The sequence below is a fragment of the Notamacropus eugenii genome, chromosome 6, assembly GCF_028372415.1.
Source record: "Notamacropus eugenii isolate mMacEug1 chromosome 6, mMacEug1.pri_v2, whole genome shotgun sequence".
Classification (NCBI taxonomy): domain Eukaryota; kingdom Metazoa; phylum Chordata; class Mammalia; order Diprotodontia; family Macropodidae; genus Notamacropus; species Notamacropus eugenii.
Window position 1 is genome coordinate 340,234,106 of NC_092877.1, and position 15,478 is coordinate 340,249,583.

The 15,478-nt window shown below is 39.6% G+C and overlaps 2 protein-coding genes across 22 annotated transcripts in view; one reads left to right on the forward strand and one right to left on the reverse strand.

Annotated features, from left to right (window-relative positions):
- The window catches only part of MED12L (mediator complex subunit 12L), a 603,739-nt gene that overhangs the window by 379,120 nt on the left and 209,141 nt on the right, over positions 1-15,478 (forward strand). The gene's annotated exons all lie outside the window — the stretch shown is intronic.
- P2RY14 (purinergic receptor P2Y14) overlaps positions 1-15,478 on the reverse strand; it is a 49,213-nt gene that overhangs the window by 19,667 nt on the left and 14,068 nt on the right. For 4 of the 6 annotated variants that reach the window (XM_072618337.1, XM_072618331.1, XM_072618333.1 and 1 more), the window contains exon 1: positions 9,070-10,060. The exons of the other annotated variants lie outside the window; for them this stretch is intronic. The gene's annotated coding sequence lies outside the window, so the exon portion shown is untranslated. Of the gene's footprint in view, positions 1-9,069; positions 10,061-15,478 lie in introns of those variants that run through there. 6 annotated transcript variants of the gene reach the window in all.

Below are 15,478 nucleotides of genomic sequence, written 5' to 3' on the forward strand. Positions count from 1 at the left end.
TTCAGCATTTCTATATATTACCAACAAAGCTCAGTAGTAAGAGATAGAGAAATTCCACTTAAAGTAACCATGGACAGTATAAAATATTTGGAAGTTTACCTGCCCGGACAAACGAGAAACTATATGAATACAATTATGAAACACTTTTCACACAAAGTCAGATCTAAAGAATTGGAAAAATATCAATTGCTCATGGGTAGGCTGAGAAAATATAATCAAAAGACAATTCTGCCTAAATTAATTTATTTATTCAATGCCATACTAATCAAACTATCAAAAATAACTTCATAGAACTCGAAAAAATAATAATAAAATTCACCTGGAAGAATAGGTCAAGAATATCAAGGGAATTAATGAAAAAAAAATTTAAAGGAAGGTGGTCTAACCATACCAGATCTGAAACTATATTATATAGTGACAATTATCAAAACTATTTGGTACTAAGAAATAGAATGGTGGATCAGTGGAGTAGCTTAAGTACACAAGTCACAGCAATACAAGTCATTACCCAATTGATAAATGATCAAAGGATATGAACAGGCAGTTTTTAATTGAAGAAATTAAAGCTATCTATAGTCATTTGACAAAAAGAGAAATGCAAATTAAAAGAATTCTGAGGTACCACTTCACACCTGTCAGATTGGCTAATATGATAGAAAATGAAAATGATAAATGTTGGAGAAGATGTGGGAAAATTGGAACAGTAATGCATTGTTGATAGAGTTGTGAACTGATCTAACCATTCTGAAACAATTTGGAACTATGCCCAAAGGGCTATAAAAATGTGTTTACCCTTTGATCCAGTGATACCACTTCTAGGTCTGTATCCCAAAGAGATCATAAAACAGGGAAAGGGATCCACATGTACAGAAATATTTATAGCAGCTCCTTTTGTGGTTCCAAAGAATTGGAAATTGAAGGGATGCCCATCAATCGAGGAATGGATGATCCAGTTGTGGTATATGAATATAATGGAATACTATTGTTCAATAAAAATGATGACCAGGCAGATTTCAGAAAAAACTAGAAAGATTTACTTGAACTGATGCTAAGTGAAGTGAGTGGAACCAGAAGAACCTTGTATACAGGAACAGCGACATTGTGATAGACTTAGCTCTTCTCAGCAATACAATGATCCAAGGCAGTGATCCAGAAAGATAATCCAAAAGATTCCTGATGGAAAATGCTATCCACACCCAGAGATAGAACTAAGGAGTCTGAAAGCAGACCGAAGCATACTATTTTCACTTTTTTTTGGTTTTTGCTTTTTTCTTTCTTGTGGTTTTTCCCTTTTGTTCTGATTCTTCTTTCACAACATGACTAATGTGGAAATATATTTAATATGATTGTACATGCATATCCTATATCAGATTGCTTGCTTCTTGGAGAGGTGGAGGGAAAGAAGAAGGGAAGAAAATTTGGAACTCAAAACCTTATAAAATTAATGCTGAAAACTATCTTTATACGTGATTGGAAAAAATAAAATACTATTAAGTAGGGAAAATGAAAAAAAAATTTGTCCGAAACCACAAAAATGTTTTCTTTACTTGGGTCTGGTCTTCAGAACTTCAGAACTTTCATGCCTGATCTTTCTTTAATTTATGATGTTTATTTTGCGCTGTGCAATGGTGCCTAGTGCTTCCACCTAGGAAAAGTGTTAACTTTACAAAAGCCTTTCTTTCATTATGTTACTCTGTCCTGTAAAGGAGCCAAATCTGAATGTGAATGTCCACTTTCTTCCAACACAGGGAAATTTTAATAGTTTTTAATCACCAACTAGAGATTGGTCAATGAAGAAGAGTCATTTTCCCAAATGCTAGTTTTGAATGAAAGGAGTTATAATGCAAGTAACTAATATGTAGACTCTTAATTAGGATGTCTTCTCTAGAATGATAGCTCAAACTGTAAATGTGAATTCATTGCCCTTTCCCTCTAAATGTGACTTCCTCATTTGTCAATGTCTCCGCCATTTTACTAGTCCCTCTGCCTTGCTCTCCCTAATCAATTGAGAGACATTTAGCTCCTCCTCCTTTTCATCTTTTTCCTTTCGTTCACCCAAAGATTCATCCAGTCCTATTTCTTTTATTTCCCTTTGGAACATCCCTCAGTTTTGTCCTTTTGATTGTTTCTCAAGGGCACCTAGATGGTACAGTAGATAATTCAGAAAGACTTGAGTTCACACTTATCTACTTTGTTCCTCAGTTTCCTCATCTGTAACATGGAGGTCATAATAGCAGCTGCCTTGTGAATAAGTTAATATATGTAAATACTATCTGTCTCCTCCTTCACCAATCTAATTCAAGCTCTCCATATTACGTCATGCCTGGATATCCAGGAGTAGCCTAATTGATTTCCTTGTCTCCATTATCCCCTTGTTTCAGAATATCTTTCCTTCCTCTATCCCTTTCAGTACTGCCCAAGTGCTTTGAAATCTGAATCTCAGTGTTCTGTTTAAGAACCTACAATGTCATTTATTTAACAACATAGCCTGTGTGATGAAGAACACCTAGACTATTAGGAAGATGAAAAGTTTAGAGAAGACAATATTCCTGTCCTGTTGTATGGGCATAAACAGTTAATAAGAGCTCACTCACTGATGGATTGAAGCCACCACAGAGAAACTGTTTTTAATCTTCAGATCATCGCTGTTAAGCAAGAAATGAAATGGAGACACAGACTTGCCACATGCTGGGCATATCTTGTGCAAAATAAGTGGAAGGAGGATTTTCAATTGGTAGTGACATTGTCTAGAAGCTCTTGTTTGCATATAATACACAGATAGCTATGTTATACATTATTACACTTTAAATGCTTTGCAAAATTGCCAAAAAAAAAAAAAAGCCAAAACATTTTGAGTTTGGGAGGAGAGAGGTTGTTGCTGATGGGAAAATGAATTGGGGAAACTTAGAGGAGGAGCTGACGAAGGGGAGGATCAAGAAATAGATAAGAGAGTGTTGGACCAAGAGCAAAATCATTTAACCTTTTGAACCCCAGCTTCCTCATCTAAAAAAATGGGAATAATACAACTTGAATTTTTTCATCATCATAACCACATGTCATAAAGGCATTATTAGCAAAGTGGGAATAAGCATTTATTAAGCACCTACTATATGCTGGGCACTGTGGTAAGCATTTTACATTCTCATTTGATCTACAAAATGCTGTATTAATATGGGTAGTTTCTTCTATTATTTAAACATGATTTTCCCTGCCATAGGATTTAGCCATGCCCCCTTTATTTTGTGGAGGAAAAGATGGGTACAAAGTATTGTACTAAGAGAGATGGAAGTGACTCACACCTTATTTTTCCAAAGCTTTGGTTCTTTGGGGATGGATGAGGGCAATAAGGCATACAATAAAGGAGGGCTCTGGGATTCATGGTGGGAGTAAAGGCCACATTTCAGTGCAAGGCCATTGAGTCAACATGAGGGCTTCCCTGAGATCACATAGAAAGTAAATGACAAATCGGGCACTCAAACCTAGGTTGGCTGACTTCAAGTTCAGGGTTCCTTGGTCTCCACCAGGCTCTACAGAGGTAGACCCTTTCCCTTCACCTCTAGTAGAGGAGATATGGAACATAAAACAGATCACCACCATGTGCCAAGGTTCATTTTGGAGGTGGGTAGAGAGAGCAGAATTAGCAGAGCACAAAATATTCTGGGACCCAAATAGGTTATTTAAAAATTCAGACAAGTATGTTAAGGAAGGTGTTGTTTATGGTCCCAAGCGCTTAAAGCCATAGGGTCACAGTATTTAGAACTGGTTAGGGAAGGGAGGGAGAGAAACATTTCTATCATGCTTACTGTGTGCCAGCCACTAAGAGCTTTTACTCATATTGTCCCCTATACTTCTTCCAACTACCCTGTGAGGTAGGTGTTTTTCTTATACCCCTTTTACATGTAAGGAAACTTGCCCAGGGTCACAGAGATATTAAGTGTCTGGGCCTGGATTTGAACTCAGGTCTTCCTGACTCTAGGCCCAGTACTGTGTCACAAACCACCCAGACAGAACTAGCATTTTTATGACATTTGAAAGGTTTACAAATGATCTCATTTGATCCCTATAAAAACTCTTGATGATAGGTGATATTATTATCCATGTTTTACAGATGAGGAAACTGAGGCAGGCAGCTGTTAAATGGCTTGTCCACATGAGGCTCTGTTCCCATTGCAAATCCACCGTCTCTATCCACTGTGTGACATAGCTGCCTCTCATATCATTTAACCCAGTTCCCTCAATTTACGTGTGTGCAAATGTAAGTCTATAAAGGTGAAATGTCATAAAGGTGACCGAGCCAACATTTCAATTCTGGTCCTCTGATTCCAAACCCAGGGCTCTTTGAAGTCCTCAGCCTTTCCTAGGATCTTATTGTAGATAGACAGAGCTCCAGAATGGACTTCAGAAGTCTTCTCCCAGTCTAGTCCCAACTAAGCTGGGATTCGGATCCTGCTCATCTAGAACTAGAACTCCTTCTCTGATACCAGACTGACTACAAGGTTCCTCTAATCACTTCTGCAGATTTCAGGCACTTTACCAACTCGGGTCCTCCTGACTCCTGACCCCACATTTTATCTATTGTCCTCTCTCATCTCCAGCTGCCCGTATATTCTCATAGTCCCCTTCTTTTATTTCTTAGAACATCCTTCACCATGTAGGCCATGTGCTTTCATAGACCCATATGGGACTCTTCAGGGAAAAGAGATGAGAAGCCCTGAAGTCTTGTCATCAGGGTCAAAGTTAAGATTTAATTCATGTTGATCCAACTATTTCAGCTTCCACTTCTTTATCATTAAATTATAGGTGGTTGAACCTGATTTACAAGAAATTTATGATCTTACCTGCTTTAAAATATAATGAGCGTTGCCCTCAGCATTTAAAAAAAGAAACAAACCCCCAGAATTCTGCGAATACTCTATTTATAATGTAACAATCACAAGACAAATGCAACAGCTGTTTGGGGAAAGACAGGCAATCATTTCCTGTGGGTTTTTTAAAATAGCTATCATCATTTGAAGACACCAATAGGGAATTCAGTCGCCCAAACAAGACTCCCTAATAATGAGCTTACCTTGGGGCGTTCTTTCTATCCCTCAGATTTTCCCCAGAATGGGGGGACCCTCAAAAGTCCTCTCATACTAGGAAGAAATTGAGAAGCAAAGGAAAACAATAACGAAGCTGGGGGTGAAGCCCAGCCTGTCCGCTGTTATTTTTATCTGACTCTGAAATTCTGGGTTATTTAGTTTTACGTTCACAGATTGTTTTTCTTTCTGTGATATTTTCTTCCCATGAAGTGACAGCTGTTGTATTCAAGCGAGAAAGGGGACAATCCTCGCAAGGATTATAAAAGTGGAGGATACTGTAATGTGAATGTTAGTATCCAAAAAAGAAAATTATTTGGGAAAAATTCTAGTGCTTCCTTTTACAAGCTCAGCATGTTTCCCTCTAAAATATAGGGGAGCATTTTTCATAAGCTTTGCTCAAATGTAGGAAGAAAGTTGACAAGGTATCGGGCTGTCATCTCTGGCTTGGCATGTTGCTGTTGTCCTTTGGGTGGGTGGTGCCTTTGCTCCTCCCATATTTGATGATTTTCCTATTGCTGTCCTTGCTATACCATCAAAGATGCTAAGAAAAGAAGTCAGACAGATTTCTGGTCTTTCACCTAGTCAGGGTCTTCCCCTGGCACTGTTCATGGCACCATAGGATTTAGGAATTAGAAAAGACGTTAGAAATCACCTGTCCTGGGGTCTTTATTGTTTGCTGGCCCACTGTGGCAGGCTGGAGAAGCCTGTGATGGCCTTCTCAGAATAATGGCTTTCCATGCATAAAATGAAATGCCCATGATGACTAAGGATAGCAGGTATAGTAATATCCAGTGTTCAAAATATTAAAAATTTAAAGTTCAAAATTTAAAAGTTCACAGACCCCGTTAGAAACCCCTTCAACTTTTATTATTATTATTGTTAAATAAGGGTCTGAAACCCTAATTGAAGATCACACGATTGTAGGTCTAAAGCAGGAGGGGAGCTCAAAAGTCATTTAGGCTAATCCCTTCACTTTACAAATGAGGGAATGGAGGGAATTGATTGGCTTGTCTAAGACCAAGAAGTAAGTGGTACCACTGGGACTTTGGAGGTGAGGAGGGAGAGGAGGCTTTCACAACAGAACACTTAGTGCCATGAATAATGGTTTGGGGATGAAGTCATGGGTAAGAAGAGAGATGGTGTTTAAAAAAAAATAGAGACTCATCGACATGAGATTTACCCACGCTTTGGTTTGTCAAGCACTAGGGCAGAATGATAATACACTTCACCCTTAACCTTATTAAGTGGGGAGGATACATGAGAATCTGCCTGATCTTCTGCTTCCCCCTGCTCCCATATCCCAGTTATGGCCCTGCTTCTGCTATTGCCTCATGGGAAGGTAAACTGAGAGCTCCGAAGGAGGGAGGAAAAGAAGAAACTATTTTTAGTATAACCAAGAATCTGCAAAATGTACCAACATCTTACAGGCTGTCCTCAGAATCAGAAAGACCTGCTTTTGCCAGATATTGGCTGTGTAACTCTGGGGAAGTCACCACCTCTGAAGGTCCTAGGCAACGTTTCAGAGAAGGTGTCAGTTTACAATGGTAGAGAAGGCTCCTCCCTAGAGTTCTCTCTAGAGGTAAAATCACAATTCTGATAAAAATGAAAAAAAAAGTTGATCCAAATCCCCATTCATCCACCTTCCCAAGCCTGAATTACATACAGTCACAGAACACATTCTCAGCCTTTCTCCTCTTCCTTTTCTTAATGGGTAGTTAGAGACATCCATACATCATGGGCTGACTGCCTTCTCTGACAGAGCAGAATTAGGCTAAGTGGCCTGGGTGGCGGGCTGCTCCTGTTTGTCCTTATGGGACTGGATGAGTTTTCTTCTCCTGGGTGGGGCAAGGAAATGAGTCTGACCCCTTTTTGTTTGCCAGGAACAGCATTTGCATTTCTCAGTTAGAGAAGCCAGGATCATTAGGTTTAGGACATACCTTTTTCCTCTGGTATGGTGGTGGTAAGAGTTTCAATTTGTTAGCAAAGAGGCAGGTTCCTTCAAACCTGCTAACTGCATGGATGTTTGTTCAAAATTCAGGCAAAATACTCATTATATTTTATTTTATTATTAGTGCTTTGGCTTTAAGGGAAAGGGAAACTACTGTGTAATTAAAGAATAGTAGAGTATCAGAAGTGGAAGGGATCTTAGAAATCATCTGGTTCATCTTTCTCATTGCCTAGAGGGAATTGTAGGTGGCTGATTGCTTGACTTGCCTGGCCTCTAGGCTACATAGTGGCAGAGACTAGAACCCTGATCTCCTGCCTCACAGGACTGTACTCTGTTACATTAGAGCCTCTCTCTACACCTGAAAGGCTGACTCTGTGGTCCTGGTTAGTTCTGCCTCCTCACTTGTGTTTGAACCTAATTCATTTTTTTATTTGACCCTGACTGACAGGTGCCACAGAATAACTACAAGAAATGGAAAATAACTTGGAAATCTTGCTTCCTGTATTGTGATGTAGTCTGGTCTAGCGTAGTTGTGAATTAGACTGAAGTGAGGCAGAGCTGAGCTGAGCTGAATTGTCAGCCTCATCCTCTCCTCCAGAGCTATGTAACTCCATTAGCAAGGCAGTGGCCATGGCCTGGGAGGCAATAGATGACCTTGGCCTTTCTAAATTAGTCATTTAGCGGTCACCTTCCCCACCAACAACTTTCAGAGTTCTAAAATGAAGACCTCAAGTTCTTCCTTCCTTCCTTCCTTCCTTCCTACCTACCTGGACTCCATTCAGTGGACACTTTTATTGTCTACCTGTTAGTCAGAAGCAACCCACTCCTGCAGGTGGATGTGGCAGGGACAGATGGATATTAGAGGCAGCCTAGCTGCCAAATCCAAGGCAATCCAATTAATTAGGTTAAAATGAACTCTTTCTTTGCCCCTTTCTTAACCTCCGTATGGAAAAACCTGCTGTTGGCAAGAGAAGCTGTCAGTCACATCCACTTATAAGGAAGCATCTCATTGCATCTGATAAACTGAGATGATAGCACCTTCAGTTTTCAGCACAGTTGTATTAAATTAACTCAGAACTCTTCTACCTTCCATGCATAACCTCTCTGAACTGGCAGTGTGCTCGTCTTACGAAGTATTGGACTGAGATTTCTCTGGCACAGAACTAATTTTCAATTTTGATTTGTAGAATTCTGATTGGATTCTGTAGAAATGATTTGAAATGTCCTCTCTTTCTTTCTATTTTAATTATCTGTTAAAATTTTGGAGGAGTCAGGGAGTATTTTGAAAAGCAGAAGTTCTGACCCATTTTATGTCCTGGACCCACCCTGTAATCAATTGAAGGCTATGGACTCCTCATAACAGTATTTTGAAGTGCATAAAATAAAATACCTTGGATTACAAAGGGACATAATTATATTGAAATAGTAGTTATCAAGATATTGTTATCATCCAATTTAACTCTTTCATTTTACTGATGAGGAAATGGAAGTTTCATTATCTTGATTTGGATGCATTTTCTATTTCTGTAGGTAGGAGAAATTAAAAATGCTTTCTTTGTCTTTGCCTCTCAGAAAGCTCTCTCCAATTTTTCTTCAGTAAATTGTGTAAGTACCCACTGCTGGCTTAAGTATTCACTATTTAGGAGTTCTGTCATTAGATGTCCAAGGATAAAGGAACTGAAAACTGAAATATAGCGATTATTTAGTTCCCTCTCCTTCATTTTTACAGATGAGGAAACTGAGATGCAGAGAAGACAAATGACTCACTTGAGGGTACCAAGTCACTTGGCCATGGAGACAGACTGAGTACTTAGATCTCTTTATATCGCTTATCAATCCAACTATGTTACTAATGTTTTTTTTTTTTAAATAAGAGAGAGACCCTACAAGAGAATATTGACAAACCTTTGACTTTCTTCTTTGTACTCCAGTACAGTCAAATATGTGAATGAAGTGTCACATTTTGCTCACAATAGTTATTTCAGAAGTCAAGAATCATTAACACGAAAAGCACATTAAAAACACCCTTTCATTACTTACCAATTTAGGCTGACTCTCCCGAACTGGCATGCAGTCTTACTTTATCATTAGCAGTTCCATGGCTGTTAAGGTAGGGAAGGGAAAATACAGTGCTTTCTGCCTAGTTTGCTTGAAGGGACTGATGAGAAGCACTTCACTCTCTCCAAAATGGAATGGTTTAAAGTACTCAGAGAAATATTGACATTCTGCCAGATGCGCAAATGTCAGGTTCCATAGATGCCCGGCTTTGCCGAGTGCAGCACTTAGATGTCCTTATACAAGTCGGACCTGATTTGTGTTCAGGATTACAAATGATCAAAGCTCAAATGGCCAAATGATGAATCGTCTGAAGCCTGACGGGGGTGGGGTGGGGTGGAGAGGAGGGAGTGGGAGAACACAAGGAGGAGGAAGCTTTCCCATGCCTAGCTATGACCTTTTTTAGTGGGGCTGCTACAGTAATACAATCTGAATTGGTTAGGAAGTGTTTTCAAACTATTTCTCATGGATTCTGTGATCTCGCCTTAACACTCTAAGGAACAATCCTTTTCTGGCCATAGGAAAATACTCAAGGTCTGGTTTTCTTCGGGAACTTTTCCCAAAAGTTTGGGAAGAAACATTTTGGAGGAAAATCATCAGACTGCTGAGTATTTTCCTACTGCCAAATTTCAGTGGAGAATGGAGTGGAGAGCATGGGCAGATAGGAGTTAAAACGGGTGGATATGGAAGAGAGGCAGATGAGAGTTCTGGGGGTGAAGTCAGAGGACCTTTGAGATTTTGTGGTTTGCTTGATTTCAGAAGAAAATTTCCTAATAACTTAAGCTATGCGAAAGTAGCTTGGGTGGTGGCACATTCCTCCTTATCAATTAGGATGTGGTGACTACTTTTCAGATATGTTGTAGTGAAGATTCTTGTTCAGGTGTTGAATGAATAAAAAAAAAAAAATGAGTGTTTCTATGTCCCAAGGACCATGCTGAAGCACTGAGAATACAAATACAAAAAAAAAAAAAAATAAGATAGTTCCTGCCCTCAAGAATCTTGCATCTTAATAAGTGAGAAAATCCATATCTGAGGGTAGCAGTGAAGGAAGACAGGTTTGGTCCACTGAATCGCAGGGCTGGTGAATCATCCACATGGATGTTGTCAATGACCTTTCTAGGAGCAGTGACTGCATTAGCTTGGTTACTCTACCCAGAACAAGAGTCTGGGGATGGATGGGATGAGGGACAAGCCGATTGTTTCACCACTAGAAAAAAGAGCATGATCTGGTCTGGGGCTTGCTAGATATCATGGACAACTCACTAATCAAGGCAGCTGGATCCCAAGGAGATCTGCAGCTGCGTAGATGAACTGGGGACATTTTCCAGAGGTCCTATCAGGAAATTCCAGGTAAAGAAAAGTAAGGGGAGATTCTGGGATGCTCTAATCAGGGATCAATCCTGGCTCTTCTACTTAGTGCCTTTGTAATCTAGGTCAAATCACTCAACTTTTCTCCTGAATGAAGGGAATGACCTATCTAGCTCTGTAGTCCCATCTAGATTTACACCTAAGATCGTTCATTCCTAGTCTGGATGGAAAGGAAAAACTTCCTAACAATTAGAACTATTCTTGAGTGGAATGAACCATCTTAGGAGGTAGCAGATTCCCTTTTCTCAACAGCTAGATGACCCTCGCCAGGTCACAGAGGGGAAGCTTTTTCAGGTATGGATTGGAATCGATGGAGACTGAAGTCATGTTCTGACTCTGAAATTCTGTAGGTTTAAGTTGTACGTTGTGGTCAGACAGAGGAGACCTCACAAACAGTCTGCTTTTGGAGGGACTTTCCTTTCTAGTTGTGGTCTACTCCTCCGGAATTACGGCGAGTGTTTTTGTCTTTGATCTTGGTCCTGGTGCCGGCCCAGTCCTGATTTTGATCTCTACTGCTCCGAATCGTTTCTGAAACTGCTGGACTCTTTTCTTTTTTTTCTTTTATGTCTCTGACCTATTAACCTGACCCTGATTTCAGATCAGTGAAACTAAGACATTAAAAAAGGAAGCAATTAATCTTGGACTCTTGCACCCTCCTGTCCAGTTAACTCAACCCAAGTGGTTCAGCAGGGAGACCTTGAATCTGTTTTCTCTGTTCCTATAAGTCCCTTTTAGTACCTTTTCAGGATCTCTTTAGAAAAGGAGAGGAGGGCATCAGTTGCTGTTTGACCAAATAACAAATATAAAGCAGTATCATAGATATATTGCTAATTTTCTTCTGTCTTTATTTCCAGTTTTGGCCACTTTCATGGAATGTACCTTTCAGGGTCTCCATATCAGTGTTGTATCAAAATAGCCCTGACGGTCTGCTTAGGATAAAGGCTGTCTCCGTATTTTCCTTTTGGCAGCATATGGTCTGTGAATGTTTCTTAGTAGCTTAAAAATAATATTGGCCTTTATTTTAAGGCCCTTGAATGGAAATAGACCCAAATCTAGGAGTTGATAGATAAGTGCTGAGTACTTGAGCTAGGATTTTTTTAAAAAAGTTATTAAAATATGAGCTGGGTTTGTATCTAGTTTTGGTGTATTTATTTAAGATGATATAGTTTTTAAAAAGAGTTGTTAGCCTTTGGACTAGATTCTCTGAGTCAGTCAACAAGCATTTTTAAATTCATTGCTTACTGTGTGCCATGCACTGTGCTAAGTGCGAGGGAGGTAAAGAAAGCTAAAAAAAACAGTCTCTTCCTCCCAAGAAGTTCCATTGAAGTAACTGTGTGTACAATATATAGACAGGGTCAGTGGGGACTCTGAGGTTTGGAGTAGTAGGGGGAGGAAGGGTGGGAAAAGTTGCAGGAAAAAGAGCAGACAGAAGTGAGGAGAGAGCACTCTGGGAACAGGATAGAGCCAGCGAAAAGGCACAGGGCTGAGAGATGGAGTAGTGTGCCAGGGGCAGCCAATGTTCTTGGTTGGGTCTTTCTCACCTCTAAATTCCCACCCCAATTTTTGAAGAGCTGCACTGGTCAATATGGTCACCACATTTGCAATGCAGTGGAATTAGATCTTAAACTCTCTGAGGATAAGAACTATTTTTGCCTCTTTTTTGTATCCTCAGCGCTTAGTTTTTGGAACATAGTAGGCATTTAATCAATGTTTATTAGTTACTGATATATTGAATATTGTATACAGACAGCTTGCCCCCAGAAACCTCTCGCTAGCCAATAATTCCATGCCATGCCTTTTTTAACCACTAGATGGCGAAGTGATTTGAGTAATTCTGCAGAACCTACTTTTTAGTTATAAGAAGTAACTGGTCTCTATCAAGTCACTGATATTGAAACCCTGATGAGTTACCACAGCAGCTCATTGGGGCTTAGGGAAAGTAGGCAGTGAGTGCAGGTGTGCCCTCACTTTTTGCATGACTTACTACATGAATCCTTTCAAATGGTTTAATCTCAAGCCTTTACATTATTTTCTGAATGGAGACTCACCTAGTAGAGAATGTTTCATTTACAGTACTCTGAGCATTAGGCCAACTTTTTAACATGTTTTCTGGACATTTGCCAAAAGTCTGTGCTTCAGGGACTGTCTTTGTAAGCATAGAAAGGATTGGCTCTTGATCAATCTTATTGGTTGATTGATTACAGAGTTGATCAGTTTTTATAAATTTTAGTAACATCTTTGTCTTATCTTATAGATCTGTGTATCTCAGACAAGCCACGTACTTTTCACTTAGCACAGCCTAGAGCAGCTTCGCAAAATTACATTTATATTTCTTTCTTCCTGCATGAACGCTTTATGATTGATCCTCTGGAGTATTGCTGGAAGCCTTTTTTTCTGTGTACCAGAAACACTTAATTGTACTAATGAGAAGACATATCCAGTTTTCAAGCCACATTGAAACCACTTGATTGAAAATTATAGGAGTCAAGGGCAGTATCAGAATCTTAGAACAGGAAGTGACTTTAGAGATTTGATTTCTGAATTTTATAGATGAGAAAACTGGGCTTTCAGAGAGGTCAAGTTCACAGCACAGACGATCTCTGACTTCCTGACTCCATGTCCAGTGCTTAAGGGTCTTGCAATTGCTTAAGATTAAAACTATGTAAGGCTTTATGAACTCCAGTACTTATCTAGAAGGAAATTGACAGCAATGTGGAACACAGACCACTAGCATGTGGAACACAGACCTAGGAGAGTCCAGAAATAGTCCAGGGCATGTTCTACCTGAAAATCACACTACATTCTGATTAGGTAGTGACCAAATTAACAAAGAGCTGTAGAGAATAGGAATTTATAGTTTTTTCCCTATACTTTCATAGTATGTGTGTGTGTACGTATACGTTATGTGTATGTGTGCTCATGTTATATGCATATGTGTGTGTGTTAAACTGAATCTTTGAGTCCAGTGGTGCTAATTTAGATTGTCACTTTCTTTGTAATTTAATCTTGCAGAATTTCTTGGGACACTTAGAGGTTAAATAACTTATCCAGAATCACAAAAACAGGACTTGAACTGAGCTCTTTCTGACTCTGTGAGCAGACCTTTTTCCACTCTGTGATGCTGCTGATAAGTCACAATTGTTTAATTTTAAGATTTTTTTAAAGTTATAAATTGCATGGGAAAACACGATACATGTTCTTAATGTGTTGTCCTTGAAAATACCATGAGGGAAACTATAAAGGGCCAAATTAATATTCTTGAGGAAAAAAAGATATATTCACTCTGAAGATGAAAATAGGTTCTTAATAAGGTGCTATCATCTAAATTGTATTTAGGTGTAAGGAATCAGTAAGTATATAGTAGCCAAAGTTTGAGTGGAAGTGAGGCAGAGAAGAGGAGACCAAGTCAGGCTGTTCCTTTGAGAATAAATGATGAGTCTGTTCTGATTGAAAACAGACCTGGTAGAAGATCCTAACTGCTGTAATCCCTTTCTCAGGGTTTCTTTTCCCCAGGCAGCTGACAAGTGCCAAGAAGACAAGAGAGGGGCTGAATAATTAGGTAATGAGATAGCAGAGTTGACCATCAAAAAATTCTTAATTAATGCTTGTGGAGAAAGACATGGTACAGTGGAAAGCGTCCTGGAATGGAGTCCCAGGACCAGGGTCCAAATACTGGCAGTGGTCCCTTCTTGCCTTAGTAACTGGACAATTCCATTTTGCTCTCTTTAGTACTGTTTTTGATCTGTAAAAGGAGGGTATTAGGCTAGGTGGTCTGTAAGTTCCCTCCTCAATTGCTTAGACAAAATTTTAAACTCTGTACCATCAAAACATCATAATATAGACACCACTCTCATTCTTCCAACCTCTGTGGTTTATGAAATGAAATGAAAGGGATGTTTATAGTCTGATAGGAGTGTATCAGAGTTCAGTTTTCTCAAAGGCACTTCGGGATGGTTTAGCAGAAGCCTTTCCCAGAATCTTTATCAAAGTACCCTCTTGCCCTGTGTTTCCATTCCTTCCCCATGGTTTTAATTTCATCCAATAGTCTATGCTGTTAACAGCATAAACGTACGAAAGATCCCTCTGATCTGTCTTGCTGACAGCTGAAATATTTGGTGCTAAGAGTCAAAAAGACTTTCTCTTTCTAATGATTTCTTGTTACTTCCCAAAGGAAATCAAGAAAACTAATGCAACTTGGGAAGTAGGTGACTTGGTATCATGTATGCTCTGAAAAATTTGCCATGTTTGAATCCTACCTCAAAGACTTAGAGGCTGGGAGACCCCTCACCAAGTCACTTAACCTTTTCAGCCTCAGTTTCCTCATCAATAAAATGAGGGATAGTAATAGTTCTTACCTTCAAGGGTTGTTGTGGGGATCAAACTAGATGATATTTTTAAGCTGCTTAGCAAATCCTGAAGCAGCTATGTAAATGTTAGCTGCTCTCTGCTTTCTCCCCTACCTTCCATTCTTGGATAACTCAAACTTAGTTTGAATTTGGTCACTGAGATTGTCCCAGTAAGAGAGCCAGATCTGTATAATCTGCCATGGCATGATACAGGCTTTAAGCTTCTGTATTCGCTCACACTCAGCAGGATATCTCACAAGAAGACTCAGTAGGATGGAGGACAACTAATGGATTTTAGCAGCTTTGCTAAGTTTCAAAAACTAAAGCAATTAGGTCATTATTTAGAAGCTGCTGCTGCTGTGTGTGTGTGTGTGTGTGTGTGTGTGTGTGTGTGTGTGTGTGTGTTTTGATCGGAAACAATGTTAGAGCAAAAGGAGTGTGGGCTTGTAGTCAGGAAGATTTTACTAGCTGTATGACCCCACACAAGTTACTTCTCTTCATCACAGTCAGTTCCCTGAGTCTTACCTTCTACCACCTACTCTGGTGAGGGGATTTCCCAGTAGAGGAATCCCCTGTGCTAAAGAAGGTACTTGATATTTCTAAGCTTTGTTGCTGTTGATGATGATGCCTAGAGGCAGCTGGGTAGCACAATGGGGAGGGTTCTGTGGAAGACCTGAACT